Here is a 16,859-nt window from a genome sequence, read left to right as displayed (position 1 = left end):
ACTCCTCTCCTGTACATACTGCCCACTGTCATACCCTCCACACTCCTCTCCTGCACATATTGTCTACTGTCATACCCTCTACACTCCTCTCTTGTACATAGTGCCCACTGTTATACCCTCCACACTCCTCTCCTCTACATACTGCCCACTGTCATACCCTTCACAATCCTCTCCTGTACATACTGTCCACTGTCATACCCTCCACACTCCTCTCCTGTACATACTGCCTATGGTCATACCCTCCACACTCCTCTCCTGTACATACTGCCCACTGTCATACCCTCCACACTCCTCTCCTATACATACTGCCTACGGTCATACCCTCCGCACTCCTCTCCTGTACATACTGCCCACTGTCATACCCTCCACACTCCTCTCCTGTACACACTGCCCACTGTTATACCCTCCACACTCCTCTCCTGTACATACTGCCCACTGTCATACCCTGCACACTCCTCTCCTGTATATACTGCCCACTGTCATACCCTCCACACTCCTCACCTGCACATATTTCCCACTGGCATACCCTCCCGACTCCTCTCATGTGTATACTGCCCAATGTCATACCATTCACACTCCTCTCCTGTACACACTGCTCACTATCATACCCTCCACACTCCTCTCCTGTACACACTGCCCACTGTCATACCCTCCACACTCCTCTCCTGTATATACTGCCCACTGTCATACCCTCCACACTCCTCTCCTGTATATACTGCCCACTGTCATACCCTCCACACTCCTCTCTTATACATACTGCCCACTGTCATACCCTCCACACTCCTCTCCTATACATACTGCCCACTGTCATACCCTCCACACTCCTCTCCTATACATACTGCCCACTGTCATACCCTCCACACTCCTCTCCTGCATATATTGCCAACTGTCATACCCTCCACACTCCTCTCCTGTACATAATGCCTACTGTCATACCCTCCACACTCCTCTCCTGCACATATTGTCTACTGTCATATCCTCCACACTCCTCTCCTGTACATACTGCCCACTGTCATACCCTCCACACTCCTCTCCTGTACATACTGCCCACTGTCATACCCTCCACACTCCTCTCCTGTACATACTGTCCACTGTCATACCCTCCCCATTCTTTGCATTAAGGTAAAAAATATTTAGGTAGCTATAAACCCCCACCAACCTTATACTTACCTGAGTCCCCAATCGATCCAGTGTTATGTCCATCTCTAGTGTCTCTTCCAACTTTCATAGGCTTTGCGGCAGAAGCCATTGGCTCCGGTTGCTGTCAGTCAACTCCTTTAATGAGTGAATGGGGGGCAGAGTCGAGCTGCGCTGTCTCTGTCTATGGATGCAGGCAGTGCAGCTTGGGATCGAGCCCACAGAAGCGGCTTCCTATCGTGGCACACCAAGAAGAGTAGGAGCCAGGAGAGCGCCAGCTGAGGACCTGAGAAAAGGAAGATCGGGGCCTCTCGCACAGAATAGGTAAGTATAACCCTGCTAGTTATTTTGAAAAAATGAAAAAAACTGTTTCTAATCACTTTAAGTATATGTTGCATAATGGGCAAAGCACAAAGCACTGTGCAGGGCAACCCATTCAAGCTAAAAATTGTGAAAGAAAGTCCTTGCAAAAGAAGAGATCTCATGTGTACATTTCAGCAGCTCGTGTCAACCACCCTCCCTCTTTTCCTGTGCTGCAGGCCCCATCAGACTTTTCAGCATTCAACGCTTTCGAGACTGTTTTTTCCCCACCTCATTCCATGGTTTCTTTCTGTGTCCAGTAGCGATGTAGGGGTCAGAGGATGAAATCACAGCACAGAGCAGGAGACAAAGGCATTCAACACTCCTGGAAAGAGACATGGACTGCCAGAGAAGTGATTATCTCGGGGGGGGGGGGGGGGGGGGGTAGATTAATGATGTCAAACCCTGGTTGGGTAGGCAGCTTCCACACCAAAGGGTCACCATAGCCACCCTAGGTTGTGTAGGCAAGATTCTGAACTGGAAATGAAAGTGCCAAACTCAAAGGTTTGAGTTAAAAATTAATTTTAGATCAATGATTTCAAACCCTGGTTGGATAGGCAGCTTCCACACCAAAAGGTCACCATGGCCACCCTAGGTTGTGTGGGCAAAATTCTGAACTGGAAATTAAAGTGCCAAACTCAAAGTTTTGTGTTCAAAAATTAATTTTATTCCAAATATTAGCTGAGGCTGAATGTTATTGTGTTGCAGTGTGCACCCATACATTATATTTTATCTGTTTCTTCTTGAGTCCCGTTGTGAACTTCACAAACCATGATGAAAGGGGTGATGTCAGACTCCCAAAATCCATTGGAAACTGTACACTGTTAATATTTGGAATAAACTTGATTTTGGACTTATAGCTTTGGATGCGGTGCTTCAATTTCCAGTTCAGAGTGATGAATATGACAGCTTTTGCAAGGACCTTCCTTTAGGATATTTGTGTAGCCTGACAGCTTTTGATAAACCATTTCCACTGTTGTATTCTATATAAAACCAAGTCTTATGTATGCAAGGCTGCTGGTGTAAGGGGCGGCCCATTCATTGAGACGGGCACCGCCTCCCCCATCCATGCGTCTGGCCCCTTGCAGGACGCCAAATGCATGAATTCCAATGGCGGGGGTGTTTTTTTGAAGCACATGATTAGAGTCAGAGGCTCAAATAGGCAAAATAGGGTGGGCTCGGGACGCAGAGCACTGCAAATCAAGCCCACCCAGTTGTATGACAATAGCGAATAGATATTCGCAATTTTCACACTCAAGCTCCTCCCCGCCAATCAGGAAGCGGGTCTGAGACCCGTTTCCTGATTGGCCGAAAGGAGAAGCGTTCTGATTGGCTGCCGAGGAGGAGGGAGGAGACAGAAGCTGCCGAGCAGAGGAAGGGGAAGTTGCCCGTGATGCCTGGGGAGGAGAGAAGGGGAAGCCGTCCGTGATGCCCGCCGCCCCTGATGCCTGTGGAAGAGAGGGGGGAAGCCGACTGTGATGCCCGCAGCCTGTGATGCCTGCAGAGGAGAGAAGGGAAAGCCGCCCATGATGCCTACCATAGATGGGGTAAGTGCTCCGGACCCGACCGAGGGGGAGTGCCTATGGGTGCACTGTTTGCCGCCCGCCAAAAAAAATTACCACCAGCCTCCACTGGCTGGTGTGCTGCTAAGTCTGAAGATACTTCTGAGCGCCAGCACTCCCTGTGTTACTAGATCAAGACTGAACTGTTGTAGCTGCCAGAGACCACCACACCAGAGGGACCACGGTGTGTGTGCAAGGGAACTTGAAGAGAAGGGACTGCTGTAGAGGACATCTGCACCCAGAACATCTGTAGCTTCGCCTGGGACTGCTGCAATGGTGTTCAGAGCTACTTCTATCACCCCCGGAGGCTGCAGAAGGCTGTTTAATCATATATCTAGCATTCCAAAAGAGGGGGAGACCCCATGATGAATTTGAGTGGTGAGAGGCCGCTGGTCACAATCTTTGCGACTCCCCAATTATTTGTTGGAGGATTACACTTTTTTTTCTATCGAATTACAAAAACTCTGTTGAAGAGCGCACCAACGCAGTCTTGGGCCCCAATGCTGGCTGCCAAACAGGGACACCACTGGCCAGTGGAAATGAATAAGTAAGAACTGGGACTTTTAGTCCCTAAGTGTATGAATCCCAGATATAGGGTTCTCCATATGCCACAGCCTAGGAGCTATGGACTTTGCCCCCCCCCCCCCCCCGAGCCAGGTTTCTAGCTGAAATTAGGTTTAAGGTGAAATTAGGTTTGATAATATCCAGTTTGTAAATTGTTACTGCTATTACTACTATTATTTGCTCTGCTGGGTATACCATCCAAAAAATCTTTTACTCCAGTTTAAGCAAATAAAACATTCATAAGTGCGTAGCACCTGTTGCTCAATATAATGATACAATGTACTCTGCAATCTCACGCCAAGCAACAACTCCAGCAAAAAAAAAGGAAAAAAGATAGACGAAATTGCTGATTCTACACAAAAATGTTTATTACACTTACAAAGGTAAACTTGACTCCCCAATCAAAAGTCCCGGGTCCCCTTTGGTCTAATGGTGACCTCCAGAGTTAGGGACAGCTGACATCCTTCTGTGTAGAGTGGGTTACAAGGCATGGTGAGTGAAATGCAAGGTAGATCAATGGGCACCAGACACTTCTTGAATGCAAAAAGATTTATTTTCTCTTGAACAGAACTGTGGGAGAGTGGGTTAGGGCCAGGACACCCTTAGGTAGTTGCAATGTTAATTTGGCAGACTCCGAGACTTCTATAGATATACAGCCATGCAGAGAAAGACATCCAACAGGACACCACATCTGCATGAGTAGGATCGCTGTCTCCTATGGCACAGTCATATAACAGTTTCTAACACAAGTTGTAACAAACTTCTTTACTTCCTCTAGAATCACTTCTTGTAGAACTTTACTCAACTGAGCTCCCAGTCACTCTCACTAGACTTGCTGATCCACTGCCACTGGATCTCCTGAGCTGTTCCAACTTTCTCACCCAATATCTCCTCAAGTGTCACCCGCGGGTCCCTAGCTTGGCATTCACAGATACTCCTCAAGCGTCACCCCACTGAGCTGCTCGGTCCCTGGATTGGCACACAAGGCTGGTGTGCAAGCATCACCTCCGCTGGTTGGGTCCCTGGCTAGTGGCTTGACACCTGCTGAAGTTTCCCAATTCTTTGCCATCCCCGGTTGGTGAGAATACTGCTCTAGTACTTGCTTCAGTTACTCACTGTGGTCCCTGGTAATAAGGTGGCTGCTCCCTTAGTGGCGACAGCTTCCCCTCTACATCCAACCACGACAGGTTCTCCGGCCAGCAGAACCGTCACTTCTGGTTGGACTGCATGTCAGAAACCATGAATCTGAGACAGAAGTACAGTTAAATCACCTTTGTTTAATAATAATAAAAAAAGTAAACAGAGTAAACGTAGTCAAAACATAGCCAGAGTTCAGGAACCAGATTGGACAGTCAGACAAGCCAAAATGTCAGGGAGCCAGAGAACAGCGTAGTAGAACAGCAAGCAGGGTCTGGAGCCAGAAGGAATGTCAGCCAAGCAAGTCTTTAACAGGAACACAGGAGAGCGTCTCTAGAGATGTGACCAAGGTGAAGGCAGAGATCATCTGGACTGGACGGCTTAAGTAGGCAGGACTGACAAGCAGGATATCATCAACAGTTGGAGAGATAGGAGCTGGCAATTAGCCGACAGCTGAGGGGCCAGCTCAGAGAAGGAAGGGCCTGACACTGCAAGCTGCAATCCCAACCCTACGCTGCTCTCTTGCTTCTGGATAGGCCCTCAGACAGCCTAGCAGCCAGATTTTCCTGGGATAGGCCTCAGACTCTGGCCTAGCAGCCCGGGGCGTACAACACATGTCCACCCAGACAGCAGTCCGAGTGGCACAGAACACCGATCACCAGACCCCACCCAAATATATAGGTTCTCCCAGCAGGCCAAGGGATCCAAGAAAACCCCTGCCCATTGGCTGAGACACCCCATATACCCATAACCTGACCTTGCAATGCCCTTGTCTTATCTAATGCCACCAGATTCCCAGCCATCTAGTGGCAGAAGAGAGTGCAGCAACTCCAGAATTAGGGTGAAACCAATTGACTTCCTATCAATCGGCCAAGACAATGATTACTTGGCAAGTAAATTTAAGAGCAACCCTGCCTAAATATCAGGGTGCTACATATGGGCACCCTGGTTGAACAAGTGACCAGGTCTAGTCATGCAAGATCCCAACCAATGCGCTCCGTCAGCACGTCTGATGTCATCAGGGGTCATGCTGATGAAACGCATTGGGTGGGATCTTGCGTGACACATCACTTCTGCCGGCAGTGGAATGAAGGTGGAGCGCATATCGGCGTCCCTGCATCAATTGTGAGCTCTGATAACTTTTACCATTGTAAGTGTAACTTGTATAGCGTGTTTTTTACAATAAACATTACGTACTTCTCCATTCTCCATGGGAGGCACCCTCCTCTTTTTATACCATTTGTGGGAGATCTAGTCTGTGTCCAAGCTTGCTGGCCCCACCAATCACTGAGGAGATCATTAGAAACAGCATCATCATTCTGCTTAATGTGACTAACTGTAATGGGGGTCATGTAAGTCCGATGAGTGGCCTGTGTGTTTGGTGTTGGTGGAGGAACATATCAGACACTGTGATGCGGAGTTGATAAGAAAGACAGCAGACAATCTATCATTTGCATCCAGGTGGTGACATCTGGTGGCTGTTTTTGGCCATTGCATTGAATGCACTTTATTTTTGAGCACTTATTTAACCACTTTGTATTGTTCAATGTAAATATATTTGTACACACAGTATGAAATTCAGAAGGGAAAAGTCTGAAGACGAGCAGAGTATGAACAGACGACCTGTTATCTTCCCCGGGGATTTTCATACTGTGTGTACAAGGCCTTAGACAGGAAGTGTTTACTGGCTGGATCCTCAGCTGCACGAGGCACAGTTATACTGGAACAGGAAAGGCCTTTCCCCAAACTGTTGCAACAAGACCCTTCCATGAAGGCTTTGGAGACTTCAGACTCCAATCACCGATGACTTCTAATGCCGCGTACACACGAGCGGACTTTACGGCAGACTTTGTCCGGCGTACTTTTCGACAGACTTTCTGACGGACTTTCCGAATGAATGGACTTGATTACACACAATCAACCAAAGTCCGACGGATTTGTACGTGATGACGTACGACCGGACTAAAACAAAGAAGTTCATAGCCAGTAGCCAATAGCTGCCCTAGCGTCGGTTTTTGTCCGTCGGACTAGCATACAGACGAGCGACTTTTCGACCAGACTCAAGTCCGTCGGACAGATTTGAAACATGTTTCATTTCTAGGTCCGTCAAACTTTTGAGAAAAAAAAGTCAGCTGGAGCCCACACACGATCGAATTGTCCGCCGGACTCCGGTTCGCCGGACCAAGTATGCCGTAAAGTCCGGTCATTTGTATACGCGGCATAAGGTTCCTCCTCCTTTGTCGGTTGGCAATATAAGCTTGTTTGACTCTTAGAACGTATGTTCTTTTGAGTTCAAACTCTCTGGTAAGCCTGCATTTACTCTGGTGGTGGCACTATCACATTGGTATTTTCACCTTTCATCTACCTTTTTGGTTTTCCACACGGGGATCAGGACCATCCCACTCCAATATGGACTGCGATTAATCACCGCACATGATTGACACTTGGAGATTACTAGAGATTTTATTTTTTTTATTACCTTGTCATATAATTTTTTCACTACATGTGTTATATGTACAATTCACCATTAATTATGGTTATTTAATTTGGCACTACAGCGCTACACTTTGATGCACTTGTTGATTTGAGCACAATTTCTGTTTGTTGTGTTAGCTGCTAATTATTGGTTGAGCAGCGCAGAGTAATAAAAAAATAACGAAAATTTTTTGATTTATTGTTTACACATAGGAGACTCGATCGAAGCCGATTCCGGCTTCGTTCCAGTCTCTCTCTAGCCGGCGGAAGTGCCGGATCATGTCTCGGGTCTCCCGGTGGGACGGGAGGCCTGGGAAAAGCGGAGGAAGGCGGCGGGAGGGGGGGATGTCCCCCTTTGGGATAACAACTGAGCGGCTTTCAGCCGCATTGGTTGTTATCCCTAAAGAGCCGACCGCCCACTTTAAAAAATGGTACCGGGGTGATGCATGCAGCTGCATGCATCACCCCGGTATAACCCCTGAAATCCGTTAACGCAAATGTGCGTAGGTAGGCGCTAAGGGGTTAATTTAAACATATGTAGCACCCTTTAGCGTGTTACTAGTGTTAGTGTAGGTCAATTTAAGTTTATGACTCATGGTAAGTTATGTTCTGTAATTGGTCTGTAATTGGGTCGGGTTACTGCAGGTCAGGCTGGATGGCTCTACAGGTGCAGGTCTCTGGTACCTCCCCCTGGATCTAGAAGCTTGTAGAAGCTTCTGGAAGTTAGTGGGAGGAGGCCAGGAGGTACTGATCTGCATACTTGAGGGAACTTGTCCAATCCCCAGGTAGAATGTCCTGGCAGGGTGGCTAGGTCAGCCTTTAAATATAGTGGAGTCATGTCAGCAGGGGAGTCGGTGGAAGATGGAGTGCTGAGGAGGCTGTCAGTGGCCGAAGAGGGATCCCCTAGGTCTAGGGGAGGCTTTGCCACCTGGCTGGGCTTGGGCTGGTTGGGAAGAATTCCTTCAGTGTCTGGTTTGAGAAGGAATCTTGCTTAAGAGCAGCAGGGAGCAAGGAAGACAGAGTGAGTACATCAGCACACCCAGGGATTCTCAAGAGGAGAGATTTCTACATGTAACAAGCTTTCTAAGGACAGCGCTGTGCTTAACCCTTCCTATCCCTTCGGAGCAGCCAGGAGGGTTGGTAGTTCCTGCTGGCAGTGGAGCTGGTAGCAGTTCTACAGAGCAGAGGAGATACTCCTGCATGCAGTTTTGCAACATTTTATGCTATTTTCCAAAAGGGACTAAGAGCTCCTATTTCGCAAGGGACTTTTGCCACTGATCCTTAACCACTTCCCACCCGGCCTATAGCAGAATGACGGCCGGGCGGTGGTTCTGTTATCCTGACTGGGCGTCATATGACGTCCAGCAGGATAACATGCCGGCGCGCGCCCGCAAGGGCGGCGAAACTCCGATCATGGTAAAGAGCTTCTGACGGAGGCTCCTTACCACGTGATCAGCTGTGACCAATCACAGCTGATTATCGCGTGAACCATGTTCCTCGGTTTGTGCTAACAGGGAGAGCCTAACTGCGGCTCTCCCTGTCGGGGGGGGGGATCTGTGCTGATAATCAGCACATTGATTATCAGCACAGCCCCCATCAAATGTACCAATAAGCTGCCAATCAGTGCCCAGCTGCTGCCAGTCAGTGCCCCATCATTAACTCCTGTCAGTGCCTAATAAAGTGCCAATCAGTGCCCACCACAGTGCAAATCAGTGCCCACCATAGGGCCAATCAGTGCCCATCACAGTGCCAATCCGTGCCCAGCATTAACATCTGTCAGTACCTGCCCAATCAGTGCTGCCCATCAGTGCCATCTATTAGTGTCCATCAATGCCACCTGTCAGTGCCAATCAGTGTCGCCTATGAGTGCCCATCAGTGCCTCCAGTCAGTGCCCATCGGTGCTGCTGGTCAGTGCCCATCAATGCCGCCTGTCAGTGCCGCTTATCAGTGCACATCAGTGCTGCATATCAGTGCCACCTATCAGTGACCATCAGTGCTGCATATCAGTGCCCATCAGTGCCACCTTATCAGTGCTCATCAATTCTACATATCAGTGCCTCCTCATCAGTGCCCATCAGTGCCACCTTATCAGTGCCAACTTATCAGTGCCACCTCATCAGCGCCCATCAGTGAAGGAGAAAACAAAATTTTATAACAGAAATGAAGAAAAACTTATTTTTTTCCAAAATGTTGGTCTTTTTTAGTTTGTTTAGCAAAAAATAAAAAACGCAGAGGTGATCAAATACCACCAAAAGAAAGCTCTATTTGTGGGAAGAAAATGATAAAAATTTAGTTTGGGTACAATGATGGATGACCGCACAATTGTCATTCAAAGTGTGACAGTGCTGGAAGCTGAAAATTGTCCTAGGCAGGAAGGGGGGGGAGTGCCCGGTATTGAAGGGGTTAAATACTGATGGTGTCCAGGAAGGAGAACGGTCCAGGATCTTTTCTCTGTATATAAGAAGAAAGTTGTCCCAATCTGTTGTTTCAGTCACGTTCAGCATCCTATAACCCCTCTACCCCATCCAAGCTTTTATCCCTAATAAAAACAACAAGAACAAGCCTAGGGACTGATTTCTTGTGTCTGGATCCAAGTGGGAAATGCATGTTGCCTGGCTGTGCAGCAATAACAGCTTCAATAGAGGGAGCTGCGCGGGGGAAACGCCTTAAACCCGAAAGTAAGCAGCAATGTATGGGTACTTCACTACAGTGGCTGCTTGCCCACATTGCAGGCGGGTTCCAAGTGGTTAACAGACTTTTTTATGTATATTTACGCAGACTTCCCCTCTATAGATACAAATCTTTCCCGACACAAGCATGACAGCATACACTTATGGGATAGGCTCCGCCCCTCGCCTAATCGGGACTGGTTATACTATATTTAAATAAGTCGCCTACCCCAGGCGGCATTCTCTTTTTGTTCCTCAAATGCTCAGATGGTTATACCAACAGAAGGAAGATTTTTATTTTTGCCCTCACCTTGCCGGCTTCACGGGTTCAGCCTCTCCTGTGACAAAGTTCCCTCCGTTCGGTTGTAAAACTTCCATAAGAGGGAAGGCTGCCCACAAGGTTTAGGAGTGTGTCTATGGAAATGTTTGACCATTCTTCCAAAGACCATAAAGACATGGAGTGAGTTTGGGGTGGAGGAACTTTACTGGCCTGCACAGAGTCCTGACCTCAACCCAATAGAACACCTTTGGGGTGAATTAGAGCGGAGACTGCGAACCAGGCCTTCTTGTCCAACATCAGTGCCTCCTGACCTCACAAATGCTCTTCTGGAAGAATGGTCAAACATTCCCATAGACACACTCCTAAACCTTGTGGACAGCCTTCCCAGAAGAGTTGAAGCTGTTATAGCTGCAAAGGGTGGGCCAACTCAATACTGAACTCTACTGATTAGGACCCCATACACACTATTCGATTTTCTGCAGACTATTGTTGTCACATTGAAGGTTAGAACATGGAGGCTAAATGAGAGCCTTCTACAAGAAAAAGAGGTCCTAACAGATGTCACTAAAGAGCTAGATTTCTACTTCCAAACTAATGACACTCCAGACGGTGACCCTGGTATTATCTGGGAAGCTCACAAAGCAGTCATTCGCAAAGTGCTTATTAAGCATGGCTCCCGGATTAAGCAGCAGCATACGATACAATTGACATCTCTCTTACGGGACTTACAGGCCCTAGAATCCCGTCACAAACACGCCCCGGCACAGCCTTTAAAAAAAGAACTTATGACTTTACACAAACAAACTACTAATTTACTTCGAAGCTAAGGTGACATTACAAATGTCGAAAACTGTCATACGAGTCTGTAAATAAATGTGGTAGACTATTGGCCAAATGACTTCGAGAACAGAAATTGGCAACCTACATCCCGCAAATCATATCCCTGGGCGGACAAAAGGTCACCTTGTCCAAACCTATTACACAAGAATTTAAGACATTCTATACCTCCCTCTATAATTTACAAATTGTGACTCCTTCCCAGGAAGACATAGCAGAATACCTAACGTCCTCCCGAATGCCCCAACTACCTGCTACTGTGGGTGAGGCACTGGAAGACCCCATCACCTCAGATGAACTTCAAATGGCTATAGATGACGACTAAGCCGGGTAAAGCGCCAGGATTGGATGGCCTCACAATTCAGTATTATAAAACTCTACTACTCTCCCTTGGTCATTTTATGGTCAAAAAGGTTAATGCGCTGGGATCAGGAACATCTTTTCCTAGGGAAACCTTACAAGAGCATACAGTATCTCACAAACGTGAGTACACCCCTCACATTTTTGTAAATATTTTATTATATCTTATTATTATATCATGTGACACTGAAGAAATGACACTTGTCTACAATGTAAAGTAGTGAGTGTACAGCTTGTATAACAGTGGAAATTTGCTGTCCCCTCAAAATAACTCAACACACAGCCATTAATGTCTAAACCGCTGGCAACAAAAGTCAGTACACCCCTAAGTGAAAATGTCCAAATTGGGCCCAAAGTGTCAATATTTTGGGTGGCCACCATTATTTTTCAGTGCTGCCTTAACCCTCTTGGGCATGAAATTCACCAGAGCTTCACAGGTTGTCACTGGAGTCCTCTTCCACTCCTCCATGACGACATCACAGAGCTGGTGGATGTTAGAGACCTTGTGCTCCTCCACCTTCCGTTTGAGGATGCCCCATAGATGCTCAATAGAATTTAGGTCTGTAGACATGCTGGGCCAGTCCATCACCTTTACCCTCAGCTTCTTTAGCAAGGCAGTGGTCGTCTTGGAGGTGTGTTAGGGGTCATTATCATGTTGGAATACTGACCTGCGGCCCAGTCTCCGAAGGGAGGGAATCATTCTTGACTTCAGTATGTAACAGTTAGGGATGGGTTTTATGTTCAGATCAAACATGAGTTCGACTCGAACATTGGCTGTTCGCTCAATCGCCGAATAGCGAACAATTTGGTGTGTTCGCGGCAAATTCGAAAGCCGCCGAACACCCTTTAAAAGTCTATGGTGGAAATCAAAAGTGTTAATTTTAAAGGTTAGTATGCAAGTTATTGTCAGAAAAAGTGTTTGGGGACCTGGGTCCTGCCCCAGGGGACATGTATTAATGCAAAAAAAAGATTTAAAAACGGCCGTTTTTTTGGGAGCAGTGATTTTAATAATGCTTAAAGTGAAACAATAAAAGTGAAATATTCCTTTAAATTTTGTACCTGGGGGGTGTCTATAGTATGCCTGTAAAGTGGCGCATGTTTCCCGTGTTTAGAACAGTCTGACAGCAAAATGACATTTCTAAAGGAAAAAAAGTCATTTAAAACTACTTGCGGCTATTAATGTATTGTCAGTCCGGCAATACACATAAAAGTTCATTGATAAAAACGGCATGGGATTCCCCCACAGGGGAACCCCGAACCAAGATTTAAAAAAAAATGCGTGGGGTCCCCCTCAAAATCCATACCAGACGGAGGGGTCTGGTATGGATTTTAAGAGGAACCCCGTGCCAAAAAAAAAGGCGTGGGGTCCCCCCAAAAATCCATACCAGACCCTTATCCAAGCACGCAACCTAGCAGGGCGCAGGAAAAGAGGGGGGCGCCCCCCCTGAACCGTACCAGGCCACATGCCCTCAACATTGGGAGGGTGCTTTGGGGTAGCCCCCCAAAGCACCTTGTCCCCATGTTGATGGGGAGAAGGGCCTCATCCCCACAACCCTTGCCCAGTGGATGTGGGGGTCTGTGGGTGGGGGGCTTATCAGAATCTGGAAGCCCCCTTTAACAGGGGGACCCCCAGATCCCGGCCCCCCCTGTTTGAAATTGTAATGGGGTACAAATGTACCCCTACCATTTCCCAAAAAAAGTGTGAAAATGGTAAAAAAAAACAACACACACTGTGGGAGAACTCCTTTATTAAAAAATAAAAAAATAAAACTGTCCCACGTAGTCCATTCACCTCCGCCGACGGACTGAAAAGAAAAAATAAAGAAGATCTGCCTCCATGGGAGGCACACGCCTGATGCGTCCTCGCAGGTGACAGCTCTTTTAAAACTGTGGGCGGGGCTACACAGTGTCGTCGCTGGGTGACCCCGCCCCCCTCTGATGCATCCCATGCCGTTTTTATCAATGAACTTTTATGTGTATTGCCGGACTGACAATTAATTAATAGCCGCGAGTAGTTTTAAATTATCCTTTAGAAATATCATTTTGCTGTCAGACTGTTCTAAACACGGGAAACACACGCCCCTTTACAGGCATACTATAGACACCCCCCAGGTACAAAATTTAAAGGAATATTACACTTTTATTATTTCACTTTAAGCATTATTAAAATAATTGCTCCCGAAAAAACAGCCATTTTTAAAACTTTTTTTTTTGCAGTGATCCATGTCCCCTGGGGCAGGACCCGGGTCCCCAAACACTTTTTATGACAATAACTTGCATATAAGCCCTTAAAATTAGCACTTTAGATTTTTCATGTTCGTGTCCCATAGACTTTAACGGTGTTCGCGTGTTCAAACAAATTTTTTGCCTGTTCGCATGTTCTGGTGCGAACCGAACCGGGGGGTGTTCGGCCCATCCCTAGTAACAGTACATATTGGCATTCATGGTTCCCTCAATGATCTGTAGCCCCCCAGTGCCGGCAGCACTCATGTAGCCCCAGACCATGACACTCCCACCACCATGCTTGACTGTAGACAAGACACACTTGTCTTTGTCCTCCTCACCTGGTTGCCCCCACACACGCTTGTCACCATCTGAACCAAATAAGTTTATCTTGGTCTCATCAGACCACAGGACATGGTTCCAGTAATCCATGTCCTTAGTCTGCTTGTCTTCAGCAAACTGTTTGCGGGCTTTCTTGTGCATCATCTTTAGAAGAGGCTTCCTTCTGGGACGACAGCCATGCAGACCAATTTGATGCAGTGTGCGGTGTATGGTCTGAGCACTGACAGGCTGACCCCCCACCCCTACAACCTCTGCAGCAATGCTGGCAGCACTCATACGTCTATTTCCTAAAGACAACCTCTGGATATGACGCTGAGCACGTGCCCTCAGCTTTTTTGGTCGACCATGGAGAGGCCTGTTCTGAGGGGAACCTCTTGGGTCTTGGCAATCTTCTTATAGCCTAGGCCATCTTTATGTAGAGCAACAATTCTTTTTTTCAGATCCTCAGAGAGTTCTTTGCCATGAGGTGCCATGTTGAACTTCCAGTGACCAGCATGAGAGAGTGAGAGCGATAACACCAAATTTAACACGCCTGCTCCCCATTCACACCTGAGACCTTGTAACACTAACAAGTCACATGACACCGGGGAGGTAAAATGGCTAACTGGGCCCAATTTGGACATTTTTACTTAGGGGTGTACTCACTTTTTTTGCTAGAGGTTTAGGCATTAACCACTTCAGCCCCAGAAGGATTTGCCCCCTTAATGACAAGGCAATTTTTTTGCGATTCAGCACTGCACTGATTGCGCAGTCATGCGACGCTGTACCCAAACAAAACTGACGTCCTTTTTACCTACAGACCGACTTACACCTACGGCGCTTTGCGAAAGAGAGACGACCTGCCGCAGTATAATGACAGCGGCTGGTCGGCAAGTGGTTAATGGGTGTGTGTTGAGTTATTTTAAGGGGACAGCAAATTTACACTGTTATACAAGCTGTACACTCACTACTTTACATTGTAGCAAAGTGTCATTTCTTCAGTGTTGTCACATGAAAAGATAGAAGAAAATATGTACAAAAAATGTGAGGGGTGTACTCACTTTTGTGAGATACTGTATATCGGTGATCCCTAGAGAGGGTAAAGATCCCACATCCTGTGGGAGTTATAGGCCAATATCCCTACTAAATATTGATCTCAAATTGTTTACCAAAATTTTAGCATCTAGACTCCTGCAACATCTACCACATTTAATCCACTTGGACCAAGTGAACTTCGTACCATCTCGTGAAGCAAGAGACAACACAGGCAAAGTCCTCAATTTGCTACATGTAGCCAACACAACCCACAACCCGTGCATATTTCTGGGAGCCGATGCCAAGAAGGCCTTTGACCGGGTAAACTGGCAATTTATGTTCTCAGTTTTAAGATATGCATGGTTTAGGCACACCATGCTTAATTGGATCTCTACAATCTATTCTGACCCTACCGCTCAGGTCAAGGCCGAACACTTCTCGATTACCAACAGGACGAAACAGTGGTGTCCCCTGTCACCCCTCCTTTTTGCCCTGTCGTTGGAGCCCTTCTTATGCAAAATATGTCTACACCCAGACATCACAGGTATTGACATTGGTGGGACTCATCAGAAAGTGTCAGCATATGGTGACGACATGTTGTTCTCTCTTACAAATCCTTTAATCTCGCTCCTGAACCTCCTTTCGCGGATTCAAGATTTTTGTTGCACTATCAAATTTGAAAATGAATTTCACCAAATCTGAAGCGATGGGAGTGGGTATACTACAATCCCTTCTTTTACATGTGCAAGTGAGCTATGAATTGAAATGGACGAACTCCGCACTGAAATTCCTAGGCACATTAATTCCTCCAAATATTTGATCTTAACTTTCCCCCACTCCTAAAAAGAGTCCGAGCTCTTCTAGACACATACTGGTTTGCATTTGTGGTTTGGCCACTGCAAAATACTTAAATTGAGTATCCTTCCTACATTTCTGTAACTGCTCCAAGCCTTACCAATAATCATCCCCTCTAGTTACTTCAAACAGATACATCCATTATTTACTTATTTCCTATGGGCCCACAAATGGCCTCGCCTACACAGAAGTCAACTTTCACTCCCCAAACAACATGGGGAGCTGGCAGTGCCGGACATACGCAAATATTATCAAGCAACACACCTAGGTAGACTCATTGACTGGTGTCGACACCAGAACACCAAGCTTTGGTCCCAACTTGAACAAACCCAAAGTGAGATACCTCTTCGTAGGGCACCCTGGTGCTACCTATCTCTGTAAGGATCTATGAAACGCCACCCCCTCATTGGCCCCACGACACAAATTTGCTCGCAGCTTTTCACTCAAGCCTCTCTCCTCCCCAAACTCCCCACTATTCCCAATACTGGGGAACCCGCACTTTAAACTGGGTTACCAAGATGCAACCTTACGAAATTTGATTGACTCAGGCCGATTCCAAGCCTCCCATTTCCTGCTGTCGGAGGGCTCGCCGTCGATACCTGCCCTTACAAATCCCTCAGGTCCATTTAAATAAGAGTTCTGGAGAGCTCTCCAACTTCGTCATTTTCTAAGGTCCTTTCCGCCCCCCAATAATTATTGCCAGCCCCTTACTACTCTCGAGGAGTACTGTTCAGATGATGGCATTCTGCCCCATGTACTTTCTGTTACCTATTAACTGCTGATAACACCCCCCAGAAAACCACCAACCACCTTGCCTAACTAGAGGCAAGACCTAAATCGTAAATTCAATATGAACCAACGAAAACACATCATTTGGTTTACATACAAATCCTCTATATGCACAAAAATACAAGAAACCAATTTTAAAATCCTGACTAGGTGGTATCGCACACCGTAACAGTTACACCAATTCTTCCCTACGACTACAGACCTCTGCTGGAGATGCCAGGAGGAACGAGGGACACTTCTGCACATCTTTTGGT

Source organism: Aquarana catesbeiana, linkage group LG13, assembly GCF_042186555.1.
Source record: "Aquarana catesbeiana isolate 2022-GZ linkage group LG13, ASM4218655v1, whole genome shotgun sequence".
NCBI classification, from domain to species: Eukaryota; Metazoa; Chordata; class Amphibia; order Anura; family Ranidae; genus Aquarana; species Aquarana catesbeiana.
This window is presented reverse-complemented; position numbering follows the sequence as displayed.